This window comes from Oncorhynchus mykiss, chromosome 8, assembly GCF_057628025.1.
Source record: "Oncorhynchus mykiss isolate SJ-2025 chromosome 8, ASM5762802v1, whole genome shotgun sequence".
Classification (NCBI taxonomy): domain Eukaryota; kingdom Metazoa; phylum Chordata; class Actinopteri; order Salmoniformes; family Salmonidae; genus Oncorhynchus; species Oncorhynchus mykiss.
This window is the reverse complement of record NC_143029.1, coordinates 54,321,134-54,339,931: the sequence shown is the minus strand read 5'-3', so window position 1 is coordinate 54,339,931 and position 18,798 is coordinate 54,321,134. Positions and strand designations below refer to the sequence as shown.

General features: G+C 40.5%; 6 non-coding genes across 6 annotated transcripts; all 6 read left to right on the top strand.

The window, feature by feature from the left end:
• The first annotated feature begins 5,800 nt into the window (after positions 1-5,800).
• trnav-aac (transfer RNA valine (anticodon AAC)) lies at positions 5,801-5,873 on the top strand. The gene has a single exon. It is a non-coding gene; the product is annotated as a tRNA-Val (tRNA).
• Positions 5,874-6,002: 129 nt separating this feature from the next.
• On the top strand, positions 6,003-6,075 carry trnav-cac (transfer RNA valine (anticodon CAC)). The gene has a single exon. It is a non-coding gene; the product is annotated as a tRNA-Val (tRNA).
• Positions 6,076-7,230: 1,155 nt separating this feature from the next.
• On the top strand, positions 7,231-7,303 carry trnav-aac (transfer RNA valine (anticodon AAC)). Its single transcript has one exon. It is a non-coding gene; the product is annotated as a tRNA-Val (tRNA).
• Positions 7,304-7,432: 129 nt separating this feature from the next.
• On the top strand, positions 7,433-7,505 carry trnav-cac (transfer RNA valine (anticodon CAC)). Its single transcript has one exon. It is a non-coding gene; the product is annotated as a tRNA-Val (tRNA).
• Positions 7,506-8,738: 1,233 nt separating this feature from the next.
• Positions 8,739-8,811, top strand: trnav-aac (transfer RNA valine (anticodon AAC)). Its single transcript has one exon. It is a non-coding gene; the product is annotated as a tRNA-Val (tRNA).
• A 3,279-nt stretch (positions 8,812-12,090) lies between these two features.
• On the top strand, positions 12,091-12,163 carry trnav-aac (transfer RNA valine (anticodon AAC)). Its single transcript has one exon. It is a non-coding gene; the product is annotated as a tRNA-Val (tRNA).
• Positions 12,164-18,798: the final 6,635 nt, after the last annotated feature.

The window sequence follows — 18,798 nt, the reverse complement described above, 5'->3', positions numbered from 1 at the left end:
CCTCACACGCGAAAGGTCCCTGGTTCGAAACCTGGCGGAAACATTTTGTAATATTCAATATTTCCCAATGCCCAGAGGCTAGCATTTGGTTTGAAACAGTGGAGGTTTGTCTAAACCTTGCTGTCTACCTCTCCGACCTGTGGATCAATGTTGCCGTTTTTTTGGGGACCTCCACCATGCGATCTGTATGAATGTGACCAGACTGACAGCTTCTCTGAGCCAGGCAAATTCATTTATCAGGGTCATTGTAATGGATATATCCAAAGAAATGGCAATATAATCCAAGGTAAAACAAACAAAAATGTAGATCGTTTTCTGTCATTTCAGCTGCTTGATGTGATTGTGTGATAGATTTAGTTGGCTGGCTAGCAAAGGAAAAGAAGCTAGCACTGCATAGGTACAGTGCATTCGGAAAGTTTTCAGACCCCTTACTTTTTTCCACATTTTGTTACGTTACAGCCTTATACTAAAATGGATGAAATAAAATAAAATCTATCTACACACAATACCACATAATGACAAAGCGATAGCACATCGTTTTTATTAATGAAAAAAATATTTTAAAAATACCTTATTTACATACATTTTCAGACCCTTTGCTATGAGGCTGGAAATTGAGCTCAGGTCCATCCTGTTTCCATTGATCATCCTTGAGATGTTTCTTCAACTTGATTGGAGTCCACCTGTGGTAAATTCAAATGATTGGTCATTTCTGCAGCATTGAAGGTACCCAAGAACACAGTGGCTTCCATCACTCTTAAATAGAAGAAGTTTGGAACCACCAAGCCTCTTCCAAGTTCAGGCTGCACACGATAATTCCCGGCTTCTCATGTCTACCTCACATAATATCCCAAATTGAGTACCACAGAAAGAGCCATAATACCCATTAAATATTTTAAAAATACCTTATTTACGTACGTTTTCAGACCCTTTGCTATGAGGCTGGAAATTGAGCTCAGGTCCATCCTGTTTCCATTGGTCATCCTTGAGATGTTTCTTCAACTTGATTGGAGTCCACCTGTGGTAAATTCAAATGATTGGTCATTTCTGCAGCATTGAAGGTACCCAAGAACACAGTGGCTTCCATCACTCTTAAATGGAAGAAGTTTTGAACCACCAAGCCTCTTCCAAGAGCCGCTGCACACAATAATTCCCGGCTTCTCAAGCCTTATTGTTTAATTAATTGACTAAGTAATTTCTGATTTCATTAGGTTCTGAGAGCGATAAATGTCCCACCCAGCCCAAGTCAGCCACACCCTTAGTACTCCACTCATTGGGTTTCTGTAGTGTAGTGGTTATCACGTTCGCCTAACACACGAAAGGTCCCCGGTTAGAGCCCGTCGGAAACACATTTTAACAAATTGGTCCTTCGCACTTCTCAGTATTTGCTATTCAGACTTTAGTTTCAGTAGTGAATTAGTTATCACATTCGCCTCACACGCGAAAGTCAGTCACACCCTCAGTTTTCCAATCATTCGGTTTCCGTAGTGTAGTGGTTATCACGTTCGCCTCACACGCGAAAGGTCCCCGGTTCGAAACCTGGCGGAAACATTTTGTAATATTCAATATTTCCCAATGCCCAGAGGCTAGCATTTGGTTTGAAACAGTGGAGGTTTGTCTAAACCTTGCTGTCTACGTCTCCGACCTGTGGATCAATGTTGCCGTTTTTTTGGGGACCTCCACCATGCGATCTGTATGAATGTGACCAGACTGACAGCTTCTCTGAGCCAGGCAAATTCATTTATCAGGGTCATTGTAATGGATATATCCAAAGAAATGGCAATATAATCCAAGGTAAAACAAACAAAAATGTAGATCGTTTTCTGTCATTTCAGCTGCTTGATGTGATTGTGTGATAGATTTAGTTGGCTGGCTAGCAAAGGAAAAGAAGCTAGCACTGCATAGGTACAGTGCATTCGGAAAGTTTTCAGACCCCTTACTTTTTTCCACATTTTGTTACGTTACAGCCTTATACTAAAATGGATGAAATAAAATAAAATCTATCTACACACAATACCACATAATGACAAAGCGATAGCACATCGTTTTTATTAATGAAAAAAATATTTTAAAAATACCTTATTTACATACATTTTCAGACCCTTTGCTATGAGGCTGGAAATTGAGCTCAGGTCCATCCTGTTTCCATTGATCATCCTTGAGATGTTTCTTCAACTTGATTGGAGTCCACCTGTGGTAAATTCAAATGATTGGTCATTTCTGCAGCATTGAAGGTACCCAAGAACACAGTGGCTTCCATCACTCTTAAATAGAAGAAGTTTGGAACCACCAAGCCTCTTCCAAGTTCCGGCTGCACACGATAATTCCCGGCTTCTCATGTCTACCTCACATAATATCCCAAATTGAGTACCACAGAAAGAGCCATAATACCCATTAAATATTTTAAAAATACTTTATTTACGTACGTTTTCAGACCCTTTGCTATGAGGCTGGAAATTGAGCTCAGGTCCATCCTGTTTCCATTGGTCATCCTTGAGATGTTTCTTCAACTTGATTGGAGTCCACCTGTGGTAAATTCAAATGATTGGTCATTTCTGCAGCATTGAAGGTACCCAAGAACACAGTGGCTTCCATCACTCTTAAATGGAAGAAGTTTTGAACCACCAAGCCTCTTCCAAGAGCCGCTGCACACAATAATTCCCGGCTTCTCAAGCCTTATTGTTTAATTAATTGACTAAGTAATTTCTGATTTCATTAGGTTCTGAGAGCGATAAATGTCCCACCCAGCCCAAGTCAGCCACACCCTTAGTACTCCAGTCATTGGGTTTCTGTAGTGTAGTGGTTATCACGTTCGCCTAACACACGAAAGGTCCCCGGTTAGAGCCCGTCGGAAACACATTTTAACAAATTGGTCTTTTGCACTTCTCAGTATTTGCTATTCAGACTTTAGTTTCAGTAGTGAATTAGTTATCACATTCGCCTCACACGCGAAAGTCAGTCACACCCTTAGTTTTCCAATCATTCGGTTTCCGTAGTGTAGTGGTTATCACGTTCGCCTCACATGCGAAAGGTCCCCGGTTCGAAACCTGGCGGAAACATTTTGTAATATTCAATATTTCCCAATGCCCAGAGGCTAGCATTTGGTTTGAAACAGTTGAGGTTTGTCTAAACCTTGCTGTCTACCTCTCCGACCTGTGGATCAATGTTGCCGTTTTTTTGGGGACCTCCACCATGCGATCTGTATGAATGTGACCAGACTGACAGCTTCTCTGAGCCAGGCAAATTCATTTATCAGGGTCATTGTAATGGATATATCCAAAGAAATGGCAATATAATCCAAGGTAAAACAAACAAAAATGTAGATCGTTTTCTGTCATTTCAGCTGCTTGATGTGATTGTGTGATAGATTTAGTTGGCTGGCTAGCAAAGGAAAAGAAGCTAGCACTGCATAGGTACAGTGCATTCGGAAAGTTTTCAGACCCCTTACTTTTTTCCACATTTTGTTACGTTACAGCCTTATACTAAAATGGATGAAATAAAATAAAATCTATCTACACACAATACCACATAATGACAAAGCGATAGCACATCGTTTTTATTAATGAAAAAAATATTTTAAAAATACCTTATTTACATACATTTTCAGACCCTTTGCTATGAGGCTGGAAATTGAGCTCAGGTCCATCCTGTTTCCATTGATCATCCTTGAGATGTTTCTTCAACTTGATTGGAGTCCACCTGTGGTAAATTCAAATGATTGGTCATTTCTGCAGCATTGAAGGTACCCAAGAACACAGTGGCTTCCATCACTCTTAAATAGAAGAAGTTTGGAACCACCAAGCCTCTTCCAAGTTCCGGCTGCACACGATAATTCCCGGCTTCTCATGTCTACCTCACATAATATCCCAAATTGAGTACCACAGAAAGAGCCATAATACCCATTAAATATTTTAAAAATACTTTATTTACGTACGTTTTCAGACCCTTTGCTATGAGGCTGGAAATTGAGCTCAGGTCCATCCTGTTTCCATTGGTCATCCTTGAGATGTTTCTTCAACTTGATTGGAGTCCACCTGTGGTAAATTCAAATGATTGGTCATTTCTGCAGCATTGAAGGTACCCAAGAACACAGTGGCTTCCATCACTCTTAAATGGAAGAAGTTTTGAACCACCAAGCCTCTTCCAAGAGCCGCTGCACACAATAATTCCCGGCTTCTCAAGCCTTATTGTTTAATTAATTGACTAAGTAATTTCTGATTTCATTAGGTTCTGAGAGCGATAAATGTCCCACCCAGCCCAAGTCAGCCACACCCTTAGTACTCCAGTCATTGGGTTTCTGTAGTGTAGTGGTTATCACGTTCGCCTAACACACGAAAGGTCCCCGGTTAGAGCCCGTCGGAAACACATTTTAACAAATTGGTCTTTTGCACTTCTCAGTATTTGCTATTCAGACTTTAGTTTCAGTAGTGAATTAGTTATCACATTCGCCTCACACGCGAAAGTCAGTCACACCCTTAGTTTTCCAATCATTCGGTTTCCGTAGTGTAGTGGTTATCACGTTCGCCTCACATGCGAAAGGTCCCCGGTTCGAAACCTGGCGGAAACATTTTGTAATATTCAATATTTCCCAATGCCCAGAGGCTAGCATTTGGTTTGAAACAGTTGAGGTTTGTCTAAACCTTGCTGTCTACCTCTCCGACCTGTGGATCAATGTTGCCGTTTTTTTGGGGACCTCCACCATGCGATCTGTATGAATGTGACCAGACTGACAGCTTCTCTGAGCCAGGCAAATTCATTTATCAGGGTCATTGTAATGGATATATCCAAAGAAATGGCAATATAATCCAAGGTAAAACAAACAAAAATGTAGATCGTTTTCTGTCATTTCAGCTGCTTGATGTGATTGTGTGATAGATTTAGTTGGCTGGCTAGCAAAGGAAAAGAAGCTAGCACTGCATAGGTACAGTGCATTCGGAAAGTTTTCAGACCCCTTACTTTTTTCCACATTTTGTTACGTTACAGCCTTATACTAAAATGGATGAAATAAAATAAAATCTATCTACACACAATACCACATAATGACAAAGCGATAGCACATCGTTTTTATTAATGAAAACAATATTTTAAAAATACCTTATTTACATACATTTTCAGACCCTTTGCTATGAGGCTGGAAATTGAGCTCAGGTCCATCCTGTTTCCATTGATCATCCTTGAGATGTTTCTTCAACTTGATTGGAGTCCACCTGTGGTAAATTCAAATGATTGGTCATTTCTGCAGCATTGAAGGTACCCAAGAACACAGTGGCTTCCATCACTCTTAAATAGAAGAAGTTTGGAACCACCAAGCCTCTTCCAAGTTCCGGCTGCACACGATAATTCCCGGCTTCTCATGTCTACCTCACATAATATCCCAAATTGAGTACCACAGAAAGAGCCATAATACCCATTAAATATTTTAAAAATACCTTATTTACGTACGTTTTCAGACCCTTTGCTATGAGGCTGGAAATTGAGCTCAGGTCCATCTTGTTTCCATTGATCATCCTTGAGATGTTTCTTCAACTTGATTGTGGACACCTGTGGTAAATTCAAATGATTGGTCATTTCTGCAGCATTGAAGGTACCCAAGAACACAGTGGCTTCCATCACTCTTAAATAGAAGAAGTTTTGAACCACCAAGCCTCTTCCAAGAGCCGCTGCACACAATAATTCCCGGCTTCTCAAGCCTTATTGTTTAATTAATTGACTAAGTAATTTCTGATTTCATTAGGTTCTGAGAGCGATAAATGTCCCACCCAGCCAAAGTCAGCCACACCCTTAGTATTCCACTCATTGGGTTTCCGTAGTGTAGTGGTTATCACGTTCGCCTAACACGCGAAAGGTCCCCGGTTCGAGACCGGGCGGAAACACATTTTAACAAATTGGTCCTTCGCACTTCTCAGTATTTGCTATTCAGACTTTAGTTTCAGTAGTGTATTGGTTATCACGTTCGCCTCACACGCGAAAGTCAGTCACACCCTTAGTTTTCCAATCATTCGGTTTCCGTAGTGTAGTGGTTATCACGTTCGCCTCACACGCGAAAGGTCCCCGGTTCGAAACCGGGCGGAAACATTTTGTCATATTCAATATTTCCCAATGCCCAGAGGCTAGCATTTGGTTTGAAACAGTTGAGGTTTGTCTAAACCTTGCTGTCTACCTCTCCAACCTGTGGATCAATGTTGCCGTTTTTTTGGGGACCTCCACCATGCGATCTGTATGAATGTGACCAGACTGACAGCTTCTCTGAGCCAGGCAAATTCATTTATCAGGGTCATTGTAATGGATATATCCAAAGAAATGGCAATATAATCCAAGGTAAAACAAACAAAAATGTAGATCGTTTTCTGTCATTTCAGCTGCTTGATGTGATTGTGTGATAGATTTAGTTGGCTGGCTAGCAAAGGAAAAGAAGCTAGCCTGCATAGGTACAGTGCATTGGGAACGTTTTCAGACCCCTTACTTTTTTCCACATTTTGTTTCGTTACAGCCTTATACTAAAATGGATGAAATAAAATAAAATCTATCTACACACAATACCACATAATGACAAAGCGATAACATATAGTTTTTATTAATGAAAAAAATATTTTAAAAATACCTTATTTACATTCATTTTCAGACCCTTTGCTTTACCTGTGGTAAATTCAAATGATTGGTCATTTCTGCAGCATTGAAGGTACCCAAGAACACAGTGGCTTCCATCACTCTTAAATAGAAGAAGTTTGGAACCACCAAGCCTCTTCCAAGTTCCGGCTGCACACGATAATTCCCGGCTTCTCATGTCTACCTCACATAATATCCCAAAATGAGTACCACAGAAAGAGCCATAATACCCATTAAATATTTTAAAAATACCTTATTTACGTAAGTTTTCAGACCCTTTGCTATGAGGCTGGAAATTGAGCTCAGGTCCATCCTGTTTCCATTGATCATCCTTGAGATGTTTCTTCAACTTGATTGGAGTCCACCTGTGGTAAATTCAAATGATTGGTCATTTCTGCAGCATTGAAGGTACCCAAGAACACAGTGGCTTCCATCACTCTTAAATAGAAGAAGTTTTGAACCACCAAGCCTCTTCCAAGAGCCGCTGCACACAATAATTCCCGGCTTCTCAAGCCTTATTGTTTAATTAATTGACTAAGTAATTTCTGATTTCATTAGGTTCTGAGAGCGATAAATGTCCTACCCAGCCAAAGTCAGCCACACCCTTAGTATTCCACTCATTGGGTTTCCGTAGTGTAGTGGTTATCACGTTCGCCTAACACGCGAAAGGTCCCCGGTTCGAGACCGGGCGGAAACACATTTTAACAAATTGGTCCTTCGCACTTCTCAGTATTTGCTATTCAGACTTTAGTTTCAGTAGTGTATTGGTTATCACGTTCGCCTCACACGCGAAAGTCAGTCACACCCTTAGTTTTCCAATCATTCGGTTTCCGTAGTGTAGTGGTTATCACGTTCGCCTCACACGCGAAAGGTCCCCGGTTCGAAACCGGGCGGAAACATTTTGTCATATTCAATATTTCCCAATGCCCAGAGGCTAGCATTTGGTTTGAAACAGTTGAGGTTTGTCTAAACCTTGCTGTCTACCTCTCCAACCTGTGGATCAATGTTGCCGTTTTTTTGGGGACCTCCACCATGCGATCTGTATGAATGTGACCAGACTGACAGCTTCTCTGAGCCAGACAAATTCATTTATCAGGGTCATTGTAATGGATATATCCAAAGAAATGGCAATATAATCCAAGGTAAAACAAACAAAAATGTAGATCGTTTTCTGTCATTTCAGCTGCTTGATGTGATTGTGTGATAGATTTAGTTGGCTGGCTAGCAAAGGAAAAGAAGCTAGCCTGCATAGGTACAGTGCATTGGGAACGTTTTCAGACCCCTTACTTTTTTCCACATTTTGTTTCGTTACAGCCTTATACTAAAATGGATGAAATAAAATAAAATCTATCTACACACAATACCACATAATGACAAAGCGATAACATATAGTTTTTATTAATGAAAAAAATATTTTAAAAATACCTTATTTACATTCATTTTCAGACCCTTTGCTATGAGGCTGGAAATTGAGCTCAGGTCCATCCTGTTTCCATTGATCATCCTTGAGATGTTTCTTCAACTTGATTGGAGTCCACCTGTGGTAAATTCAAATGATTGGTCATTTCTGCAGCATTGAAGGTACCCAAGAACACAGTGGCTTCCATCACTCTTAAATAGAAGAAGTTTGGAACCACCAAGCCTCTTCCAAGTTCCGGCTGCACACGATAATTCCCGGCTTCTCATGTCTACCTCACATAATATCCCAAATTGAGTACCACAGAAAGAGCCATAATACCCATTAAATATTTTAAAAATACCTTATTTACGTACGTTTTCAGACCCTTTGCTATGAGGCTGGAAATTGAGCTCAGGTCCATCCTGTTTCCATTGATCATCCTTGAGATGTTTCTTCAACTTGATTGGAGTCCACCTGTGGTAAATTCAAATGATTGGTCATTTCTGCAGCATTGAAGGTACCCAAGAACACAGTGGCTTCCATCACTCTTAAATGGAAGAAGTTTTGAACCACCAAGCCTCTTCCAAGAGCCGCTGCACACAATAATTCCCGGCTTCTCAAGCCTTATTGTTTAATTAATTGACTAAGTAATTTCTGATTTCATTAGGTTCTGAGAGCGATAAATGTCCCACCCAGCCAAAGTCAGCCACACCCTTAGTATTCTACTCATTGGGTTTCCGTAGTGTAGTGGTTATCACGTTCGCCTAACACGCGAAAGGTCCCCGGTTCGAGACCGGGCGGAAACACATTTTAACAAATTGGTCCTTCGCACTTCTCAGTATTTGCTATTCAGACTTTAGTTTCAGTAGTGTATTGGTTATCACGTTCGCCTCACACGCGAAAGTCAGTCACACCCTTAGTTTTCCAATAATTTGGTTTCCGTAGTGTAGTGGTTATCACGTTCGCCTCACACGCGAAAGGTCCCCGGTTCGAAACCGGGGCGGAAACATTTTGTAATATTCAATATTTCCCAATGCCCAGAGGCTAGCATTTGGTTTGAAACAGTTGAGGTTTGTCTAAACCTTGCTGTCTACCTCTCCGACCTGTGGATCAATGTTGCCGTTTTTTTGGGGACCTCCACCATGCGATCTGTATGAATGTGACCAGACTGACAGCTTCTCTGAGCCAGGCAAATTCATTTATCAGGGTCATTGTAATGGATATATCCAAAGAAATGGCAATATAATCCAAGGTAAAACAAACAAAAATGTAGATAGTTTTCTGTCATTTCAGCTGCTTGATGTGATTGTGTGATAGATTTAGTTGGCTGGCTAGCAAAGGAAAAGAAGCTAGCCTGCATAGGTACAGTGCATTCGGAAAGTTTTCAGACCCCTTACTTTTTTCCACATTTTGTTACGTTACAGCCTTATTCTAAAATGGATGAAATAAAATAAAATCTATCTACACACAAAACCACATAATGACAAAGCGATAACATATAGTTTTTATTAATGAAAAAAATATTTTAAAAATACCTTATTTACATACATTTTCAGACCCTTTGCTATGAGGCTGGAAATTGAGCTCAGGTCCATCCTGTTTCCATTGATCATCCTTGAGATGTTTCTTCAACTTGATTGGAGTCCACCTGTGTTAAATTCAAATGATTGGTCATTTCTGCAGCATTGAAGGTACCCAAGAACACAGTGGCTTCCATCACTCTTAAATAGAAGAAGTTTGGAACCACCAAGCCTCTTCCAAGTTCCGGCTGCACACGATAATTCCCGGCTTCTCATGTCTACCTCACATAATATCCCAAATTGAGTACCACAGAAAGAGCCATAATACCCATTAAATATTTTAAAAATACCTTATTTACGTACATTTTCAGACCCTTTGCTATGAGGCTGGAAATTGAGCTCAGGTCCATCCTGTTTCCATTGATCATCCTTGAGATGTTTCTTCAACTTGATTGGAGTCCACCTGTGGTAAATTCAAATGATTGGTCATTTCTGCAGCATTGAAGGTACCCAAGAACACAGTGGCTTCCATCACTCTTAAATGGAAGAAGTTTTGAACCACCAAGCCTCTTCCAAGAGCCGCTGCACACAATAATTCCCGGCTTCTCAAGCCTTATTGTTTAATTAATTGACTAAGTAATTTCTGATTTCATTAGGTTCTGAGAGCGATAAATGTCCCACCCAGCCAAAGTCAGCCACACCCTTAGTACTCCACTCATTGGGTTTCCGTAGTTTAGTGGTTATCACGTTCGCCTAACACGCGAAATGTCCCCGGTTCGAGACCGGGCGGAAACACATTTTAACAAATTGGTCCTTCGCACTTCTCAGTATTTGCTATTCAGACTTTAGTTTCAGTAGTGTATTGGTTATCACGTTCGCCTCACACGCGAAAGTCAGTCACACCCTTAGTTTTCCAATAATTTGGTTTCCGTAGTGTAGTGGTTATCACGTTCGCCTCACACGCGAAAGGTCCCCGGTTCGAAACCGGGGCGGAAACATTTTGTAATATTCAATATTTCCCAATGCCCAGAGGCTAGCATTTGGTTTGAAACAGTTGAGGTTTGTCTAAACCTTGCTGTCTACCTCTCCGACCTGTGGATCAATGTTGCCGTTTTTTTGGGGACCTCCACCATGCGATCTGTATGAATGTGACCAGACTGACAGCTTCTCTGAGCCAGGCAAATTCATTTATCAGGGTCATTGTAATGGATATATCCAAAGAAATGGCAATATAATCCAAGGTAAAACAAACAAAAATGTAGATAGTTTTCTGTCATTTCAGCTGCTTGATGTGATTGTGTGATAGATTTAGTTGGCTGGCTAGCAAAGGAAAAGAAGCTAGCCTGCATAGGTACAGTGCATTCGGAAAGTTTTCAGACCCCTTACTTTTTTCCACATTTTGTTACGTTACAGCCTTATTCTAAAATGGATGAAATAAAATAAAATCTATCTACACACAAAACCACATAATGACAAAGCGATAACATATAGTTTTTATTAATGAAAAAAATATTTTAAAAATACCTTATTTACATACATTTTCAGACCCTTTGCTATGAGGCTGGAAATTGAGCTCAGGTCCATCCTGTTTCCATTGATCATCCTTGAGATGTTTCTTCAACTTGATTGGAGTCCACCTGTGGTAAATTCAAATGATTGGTCATTTCTGCAGCATTGAAGGTACCCAAGAACACAGTGGCTTCCATCACTCTTAAATAGAAGAAGTTTGGAACCACCAAGCCTCTTCCAAGTTCCGGCTGCACACGATAATTCCCGGCTTCTCATGTCTACCTCACATAATATCCCAAAATGAGTACCACAGAAAGAGCCATAATACCCATTAAATATTTTAAAAATACCTTATTTACGTAAGTTTTCAGACCCTTTGCTATGAGGCTGGAAATTGAGCTCAGGTCCATCCTGTTTCCATTGATCATCCTTGAGATGTTTCTTCAACTTGATTGGAGTCCACCTGTGGTAAATTCAAATGATTGGTCATTTCTGCAGCATTGAAGGTACCCAAGAACACAGTGGCTTCCATCACTCTTAAATAGAAGAAGTTTGGAACCACCAAGCCTCTTCCAAGTTCCGGCTGCACACGATAATTCCCGGCTTCTCATGTCTACCTCACATAATATCCCAAATTGAGTACCACAGAAAGAGCCATAATACCCATTAAATATTTTAAAAATACCTTATTTACGTACGTTTTCAGACCCTTTGCTATGAGGCTGGAAATTGAGCTCAGGTCCATCCTGTTTCCATTGATCATCCTTGAGATGTTTCTTCAACTTGATTGTGGACACCTGTGGTAAATTCAAATGATTGGTCATTTCTGCAGCATTGAAGGTACCCAAGAACACAGTGGCTTCCATCACTCTTAAATAGAAGAAGTTTTGAACCACCAAGCCTCTTCCAAGAGCCGCTGCACACAATAATTCCCGGCTTCTCAAGCCTTATTGTTTAATTAATTGACTAAGTAATTTCTGATTTCATTAGGTTCTGAGAGCGATAAATGTCCCACCCAGCCAAAGTCAGCCACACCCTTAGTATTCCACTCATTGGGTTTCCGTAGTGTAGTGGTTATCACGTTCGCCTAACACGCGAAAGGTCCCCGGTTCGAGACCGGGCGGAAACACATTTTAACAAATTGGTCCTTCGCACTTCTCAGTATTTGCTATTCAGACTTTAGTTTCAGTAGTGTATTGGTTATCACGTTCGCCTCACACGCGAAAGTCAGTCACACCCTTAGTTTTCCAATCATTCGGTTTCCGTAGTGTAGTGGTTATCACGTTCGCCTCACACGCGAAAGGTCCCCGGTTCGAAACCGAGCGGAAACATTTTGTCATATTCAATATTTCCCAATGCCCAGAGGCTAGCATTTGGTTTGAAACAGTTGAGGTTTGTCTAAACCTTGCTGTCTACCTCTCCAACCTGTGGATCAATGTTGCCGTTTTTTTGGGGACCTCCACCATGCGATCTGTATGAATGTGACCAGACTGACAGCTTCTCTGAGCCAGGCAAATTCATTTATCAGGGTCATTGTAATGGATATATCCAAAGAAATGGCAATATAATCCAAGGTAAAACAAACAAAAATGTAGATCGTTTTCTGTCATTTCAGCTGCTTGATGTGATTGTGTGATAGATTTAGTTGGCTGGCTAGCAAAGGAAAAGAAGCTAGCCTGCATAGGTACAGTGCATTGGGAACGTTTTCAGACCCCTTACTTTTTTCCACATTTTGTTTCGTTACAGCCTTATACTAAAATGGATGAAATAAAATAAAATCTATCTACACACAATACCACATAATGACAAAGCGATAACATATAGTTTTTATTAATGAAAAAAATATTTTAAAAATACCTTATTTACATTCATTTTCAGACCCTTTGCTATGAGGCTGGAAATTGAGCTCAGGTCCATCCTGTTTCCATTGATCATCCTTGAGATGTTTCTTCAACTTGATTGGAGTCCACCTGTGGTAAATTCAAATGATTGGTCATTTCTGCAGCATTGAAGGTACCCAAGAACACAGTGGCTTCCATCACTCTTAAATAGAAGAAGTTTGGAACCACCAAGCCTCTTCCAAGTTCCGGCTGCACACGATAATTCCCGGCTTCTCATGTCTACCTCACATAATATCCCAAATTGAGTACCACAGAAAGAGCCATAATACCCATTAAATATTTTAAAAATACCTTATTTACGTACGTTTTCAGACCCTTTGCTATGAGGCTGGAAATTGAGCTCAGGTCCATCCTGTTTCCATTGATCATCCTTGAGATGTTTCTTCAACTTGATTGGAGTCCACCTGTGGTAAATTCAAATGATTGGTCATTTCTGCAGCATTGAAGGTACCCAAGAACACAGTGGCTTCCATCACTCTTAAATGGAAGAAGTTTTGAACCACCAAGCCTCTTCCAAGAGCCGCTGCAAACAATAATTCCCGGCTTCTCAAGCCTTATTGTTTAATTAATTGACTAAGTAATTTCTGATTTCATTAGGTTCTGAGAGCGATAAATGTCCCACCCAGCCAAAGTCAGCCACACCCTTAGTACTCCGCTCAATGGGTTTCCGTAGTGTAGTGGTTATCACGTTCGCCTAACACGCGAAAGGTCCCCGGTTCGTGACCGGGCGGAAACACATTTTAACAAATTGGTCCTTCGCACTTCTCAGTATTTGCTATTCAGACTTTAGTTTCAGTAGTATGTTGGTTATCACGTTCGCCTCACACGCGAAAGTCAGTCACACCCTTAGTTTTCCAATCATTCGGTTTCCGTAGTGTAGTGGTTATCACGTTTGCCTCACACGCGAAAGGTCCCCGGTTCGAAACCGGGCGGAAACATTTTGTAATATTCAATATTTCCCAATGCCCAGAGGCTAGCATTTGGTTTGAAACAGTTGAGGTTTGTCTAAACCTTGCTGTCTACCTCTCCGACCTGTGGATCAATGTTGCCGTTTTTTTGGGGACCTCCACCATGCGATCTGTATGAATGTGACCAGACTGACAGCTTCTCTGAGCCAGGCAAATTCATTTATCAGGGTCATTGTAATGGATATATCCAAAGAAATGGCAATATAATCCAAGGTAAAACAAACAAAAATGTAGATCGTTTTCTGTCATTTCAGCTGCTTGATGTGATTGAGTGATAGATTTAGTTGGCTGGCTAGCAAAGGAAAAGAAGCTAGGTACAGTGCATTCGGAAAGTTTTCAGACCCCTTACTTTTTTCCACATTTTGTTACGTTACAGCCTTATACTAAAATGGATGAAATAAAATAAAATCTATCTACACACAATACCACATAATGACAAAGCGATAACATATAGTTTTTATTAATGAAATTTTTTTTTTAAAAATACCTTATTTACATACATTTTCAGACCCTTTGCTATGAGGCTGGAAATTGAGCTCAGGTCCATCCTGTTTCCATTGATCATCCTTGAGATGTTTCTTCAACTTGATTGGAGTCCACCTGTGGTAAATTCAAATGATTGGTCATTTCTGCAGCATTGAAGGTACCCAAGAACACAGTGGCTTCCATCACTCTTAAATGGAAGAAGTTTTGAACCACCACTCTTCCAAGAGCCGCTGCACACAATAATTCCCGGCTTCTCAAGCCTTATTGTTTAATTAATTGACTAAGTCATTTCTGATTTCATTAGGTTCTGAGAGCGATAAATGTCCCACCCAGCCAAAGTCAGCCACACCCTTACTATTCCACTCATTGGGTTTCTGTAGTGTAGTGGTTATCACGTTCGCCTAACAAGTGAAAGGTCCCCCGTTCGAGACTGGGCGGAAACACATTTTAACAAATTGGTCCTTCGCACTTCTCAGTATTTGCTATTCAGACTTTAGTTTCAGTAGTATGTTGGTTATCACGTTCGCCTCACACGCGAAAGTCAGTCACACCCTTAGCTTTCCAATCATTCGGTTTCCGTAGTGTAGTGGTTATCACCTTCGCCTCACACGCGAAAGGTCCCCGGTTCGAAACCGGGCGGAAACATTTTGTAATATTCAATATTTCCCAATGCCCAGAGGCTAGCATTTGGTTTGAAACTGTTGAGGTTTGTCTAAACCTTGCTGTCTACCTCTCCGACCTGTGGATCAATGTTGCCGTTTTTTTTGGGACCTCCACCATGCGATCTGTATGAATGTGACCAGACTGACAGCTTCTCTGAGCCAGGCAAATTCATTTATCAGGGTCATTGTAATGGATATATCCAAAGAAATGGCAATATAATCCAAGGTAAAACAAACAAAAATGTAGATCGTTTTCTGTCATTTCAGCTGCTTGATGTGATTGAGTGATAGATTTAGTTGGCTGGCTAGCAAAGGAAAAGAAGCTAGGTACAGTGCATTCGGAAAGTTTTCAGACCCCTTACTTTTTTCCACATTTTGTTACGTTACAGCCTTATACTAAAATGGATGAAATAAAATAAAATCTATCTACACACAATACCACATAATGACAAAGCGATAACATATAGTTTTTATTAATGAAAAAAATATTTTAAAAATACCTTATTTACGTACGTTTTCAGACCCTTTGCTATGAGGCTGGAAATTGAGCTCAGGTCCATCCTGTTTCCATTGATCATCCTTGAGATGTTTCTTCAACTTGATTGGAGTCCACCTGTGGTAAATTCAAATGATTGGTCATTTCTGCAGCATTGAAGGTACCCAAGAACACAGTGGCTTCCATCACTCTTAAATGGAAGAAGTTTTGAACCACCACTCTTCCAAGAGCCGCTGCACACAATAATTCCCGGCTTCTCAAGCCTTATTGTTTAATTAATTGACTAAGTAATTTCTGATTTCATTAGGTTCTGAGAGCGATAAATGTCCCACCCAGCCAAAGTCAGCCACACCCTTAGTATTCCACTCACTGGGTTTCCGTAGTGTAGTGGTTATCACGTTCGCCTAACACGCGAAAGGTCCCCGGTTTGAGACCGGGCTGAAACACAATTTAACAAATTGGTCCTTCGCACTTTTCAGTATTTGCTATTCAGACTTGAGTTTCAGTAGTGTATTGGTTATCAAATTCGCCTCACACGCGAAAGGTCCCCGGTTCAAAACCGGGCGGAAACATTTTGTAATATTCAATATTTCCCAAAGCCCAGAGGCTAGCATTTGGTTTGAAACAGTTGAGGTTTGTCTAAACCTTGCTGTCTACCTCTCCGACCTGTGGATCAATGTTGCCGTTTTTTTGGGGACCTCCACCATGCGATCTGTATGAATGTGACCAGACTGACAGCATCTCTGAGCCAGGCAAATTCATTTATCAGGGTCATTGTAATGGATATATCCAAAGAAATGGCAATATAATCCAAGGTAAAACAAACAAAAATGTAGATCGTTTTCTGTCATTTCAGCTGCTTGATGTGATTGTGTGATAGATTTAGTTGGCTGGCTAGCAAAGGAAAAGAAGCTAGCCTGCATAGGTACAGTGCATTCGGAAAGTTTTCAGACCCCTTACTTTTTTCCACATTTTGTTACGTTACAGCCTTATACTAAAATGGATGAAATAAAATAAAATCTATCTACACACAATACCACATAATGACAACATATAGTTTTTATTAATGAAAAAAATATTTTTAAAATACCTTATTTACATACATTTTCAGACCCTTTGCTATGAGGCTGGAAATTGAGCTCAGGTCCATCCTGTTTCCATTGATCATCCTTGAGATGTTTCTTCAACTTGATTGGAGTCCACCTGTGGTAAATTCAAATGATTGGTCATTTCTGCAGCATTGAAGGTACCCAAGAACACAGTGGCTTCCATCACTCTTAAATGGAAGAAGTTTTGAACCACCAAGCCTCTTCCAAGTTCCGGCTGCACACGATAATTCCCGGCTTCTCATGTCTACCTCACATAATATCCCAAATTGAGTACCACAGAAAGAGCCATAATACCCATTAAATATTTTTAAAATACCTTTTTCACGTACGTTTTCAGACCCTTTGCTGTGAGGCTAGAAATTGAGCTCAGGTCCATCCTGTTTCCATTGATCATCCTTGAGATGTTTCTTCAACTTGATTGGAGTCCACCTGTAGTAAATTCAAATGATTGGTCATTTCTGCAGCATTGAAGGTACCCAAGAACACAGTGGCTTCCATCACTCTTAAATTGAAGAAGTTTTGAACCACCAAGCCTCTTCCAAGAGCCGCTGCACACAATAATTCCCGGCATCTCAAGCCTTATTGTTTAATTAATTGACTAAGTAATTTCTGATTTCATTAGGTTCTGAGAGCGATAAATGTCCCACCCAGCCAAAGTCAGCCACACCCTTAGTATTCCACTCATTGGGTTCCGGTAGTGTAGTGGTTATCATGTTCGCCTAACACGCGGAAGGTCCCCGGTTCGAAACCGGGCAGAAACATCTTGTAATATTCAATATTTCCCAATGCCCAGAGGCTAGCATTTGGTTTGAAACAGTTGAGGTTTGTCTAAACCTTGCTGTCTACCTCTCCGACCTGTGGATCAATGTTGCCGTTTTTTTGGGGACCTCCACCATGCGATCTGTATGAATGTGACCAGACTGACAGCTTCTCTGAGCCAGGCAAATTCATTTATCATGGTCATTGTAATGGATATATCCAAAGAAATGGCAATATAATCCAAGGTAAAACAAACAAAAATGTAGATCGTTTTCTGTCATTTCAGCTGCTTGATGTGATTGTGTGATAGATTTAGTTGGCTGGCTAGCAAAGGAAAAGAAGCTAGCCTGCATAGGTACAGTGCATTCGGAAAGTTTTCAGACCCCTTACTTTTTTCCACATTTTGTTACGTTACAGCCTTATACTAAAATGGATGAAATAAAATAAAATCTATCTACACACAATACCACATAATGACAAAGCGATAACATATAGTTTTTATTAATGAAAAAAATATTTTAAAAATACCTTATTTACGTACGTTTTCAGACCCTTTGCTATGAGGCTGGAAATTGAGCTCAGGTCCATCCTGTTTCCATTGATCATCCTTGAGATGTTTCTTCAACTTGATTGGAGTCCACCTGTGGTAAATTCAAATGATTGGTCATTTCTGCAGCATTGAAGGTACCCAAGAACACAGTGGCTTCCATCACTCTTAAATGGAAGAAGTTTTGAACCACCAAGCCTCTTCCAAGAGCCGCTGCACACAATAATTCCCGGCATCTCAAGCCTTATTGTTTAATTAATTGACTAAGTAATTTCTGATTTCATTAGGTTCTGAGAGCGATAAATGTCCCACCCAGCCAAAGTCAGCCACACCCTTAGTATTCCACTCATTGGGTTCCGGTAGTGTAGTGGTTATCATGTTCGCCTAACACGTGGAAGGTCCCCGGTTCGAAACCGGGCAGAAACATCTTGTAATATTCAATATTTCCCAATGCCCAGAGGCTAGCATTTGGTTTGAAACAGTTGAGGTTTGTCTAAACCTTGCTGTCTACCTCTCCGACCTGTGGATCAATGTTGCTGTTTTTTTGGGGACCTCCACCATGCGATCTGTATGAATGTGACCAGACTGACAGCTTCTCTGAGCCAGGCAAATTCATTTATCATGGTCATTGTAATGGATATATCCAAAGAAATGGCAATATAATCCAAGGTAAAACAAACAAAAATGTAGATCGTTTTCTGTCATTTCAGCTGCTTGATGTGATTGTGTGATAGATTTAGTTGGCTGGCTAGCAAAGGAAAAGAAGCTAGCCTGCATAGGTACAGTGCATTCGGAAAGTTTTCAGACCCCTTACTTTTTTCCACATTTTGTTACGT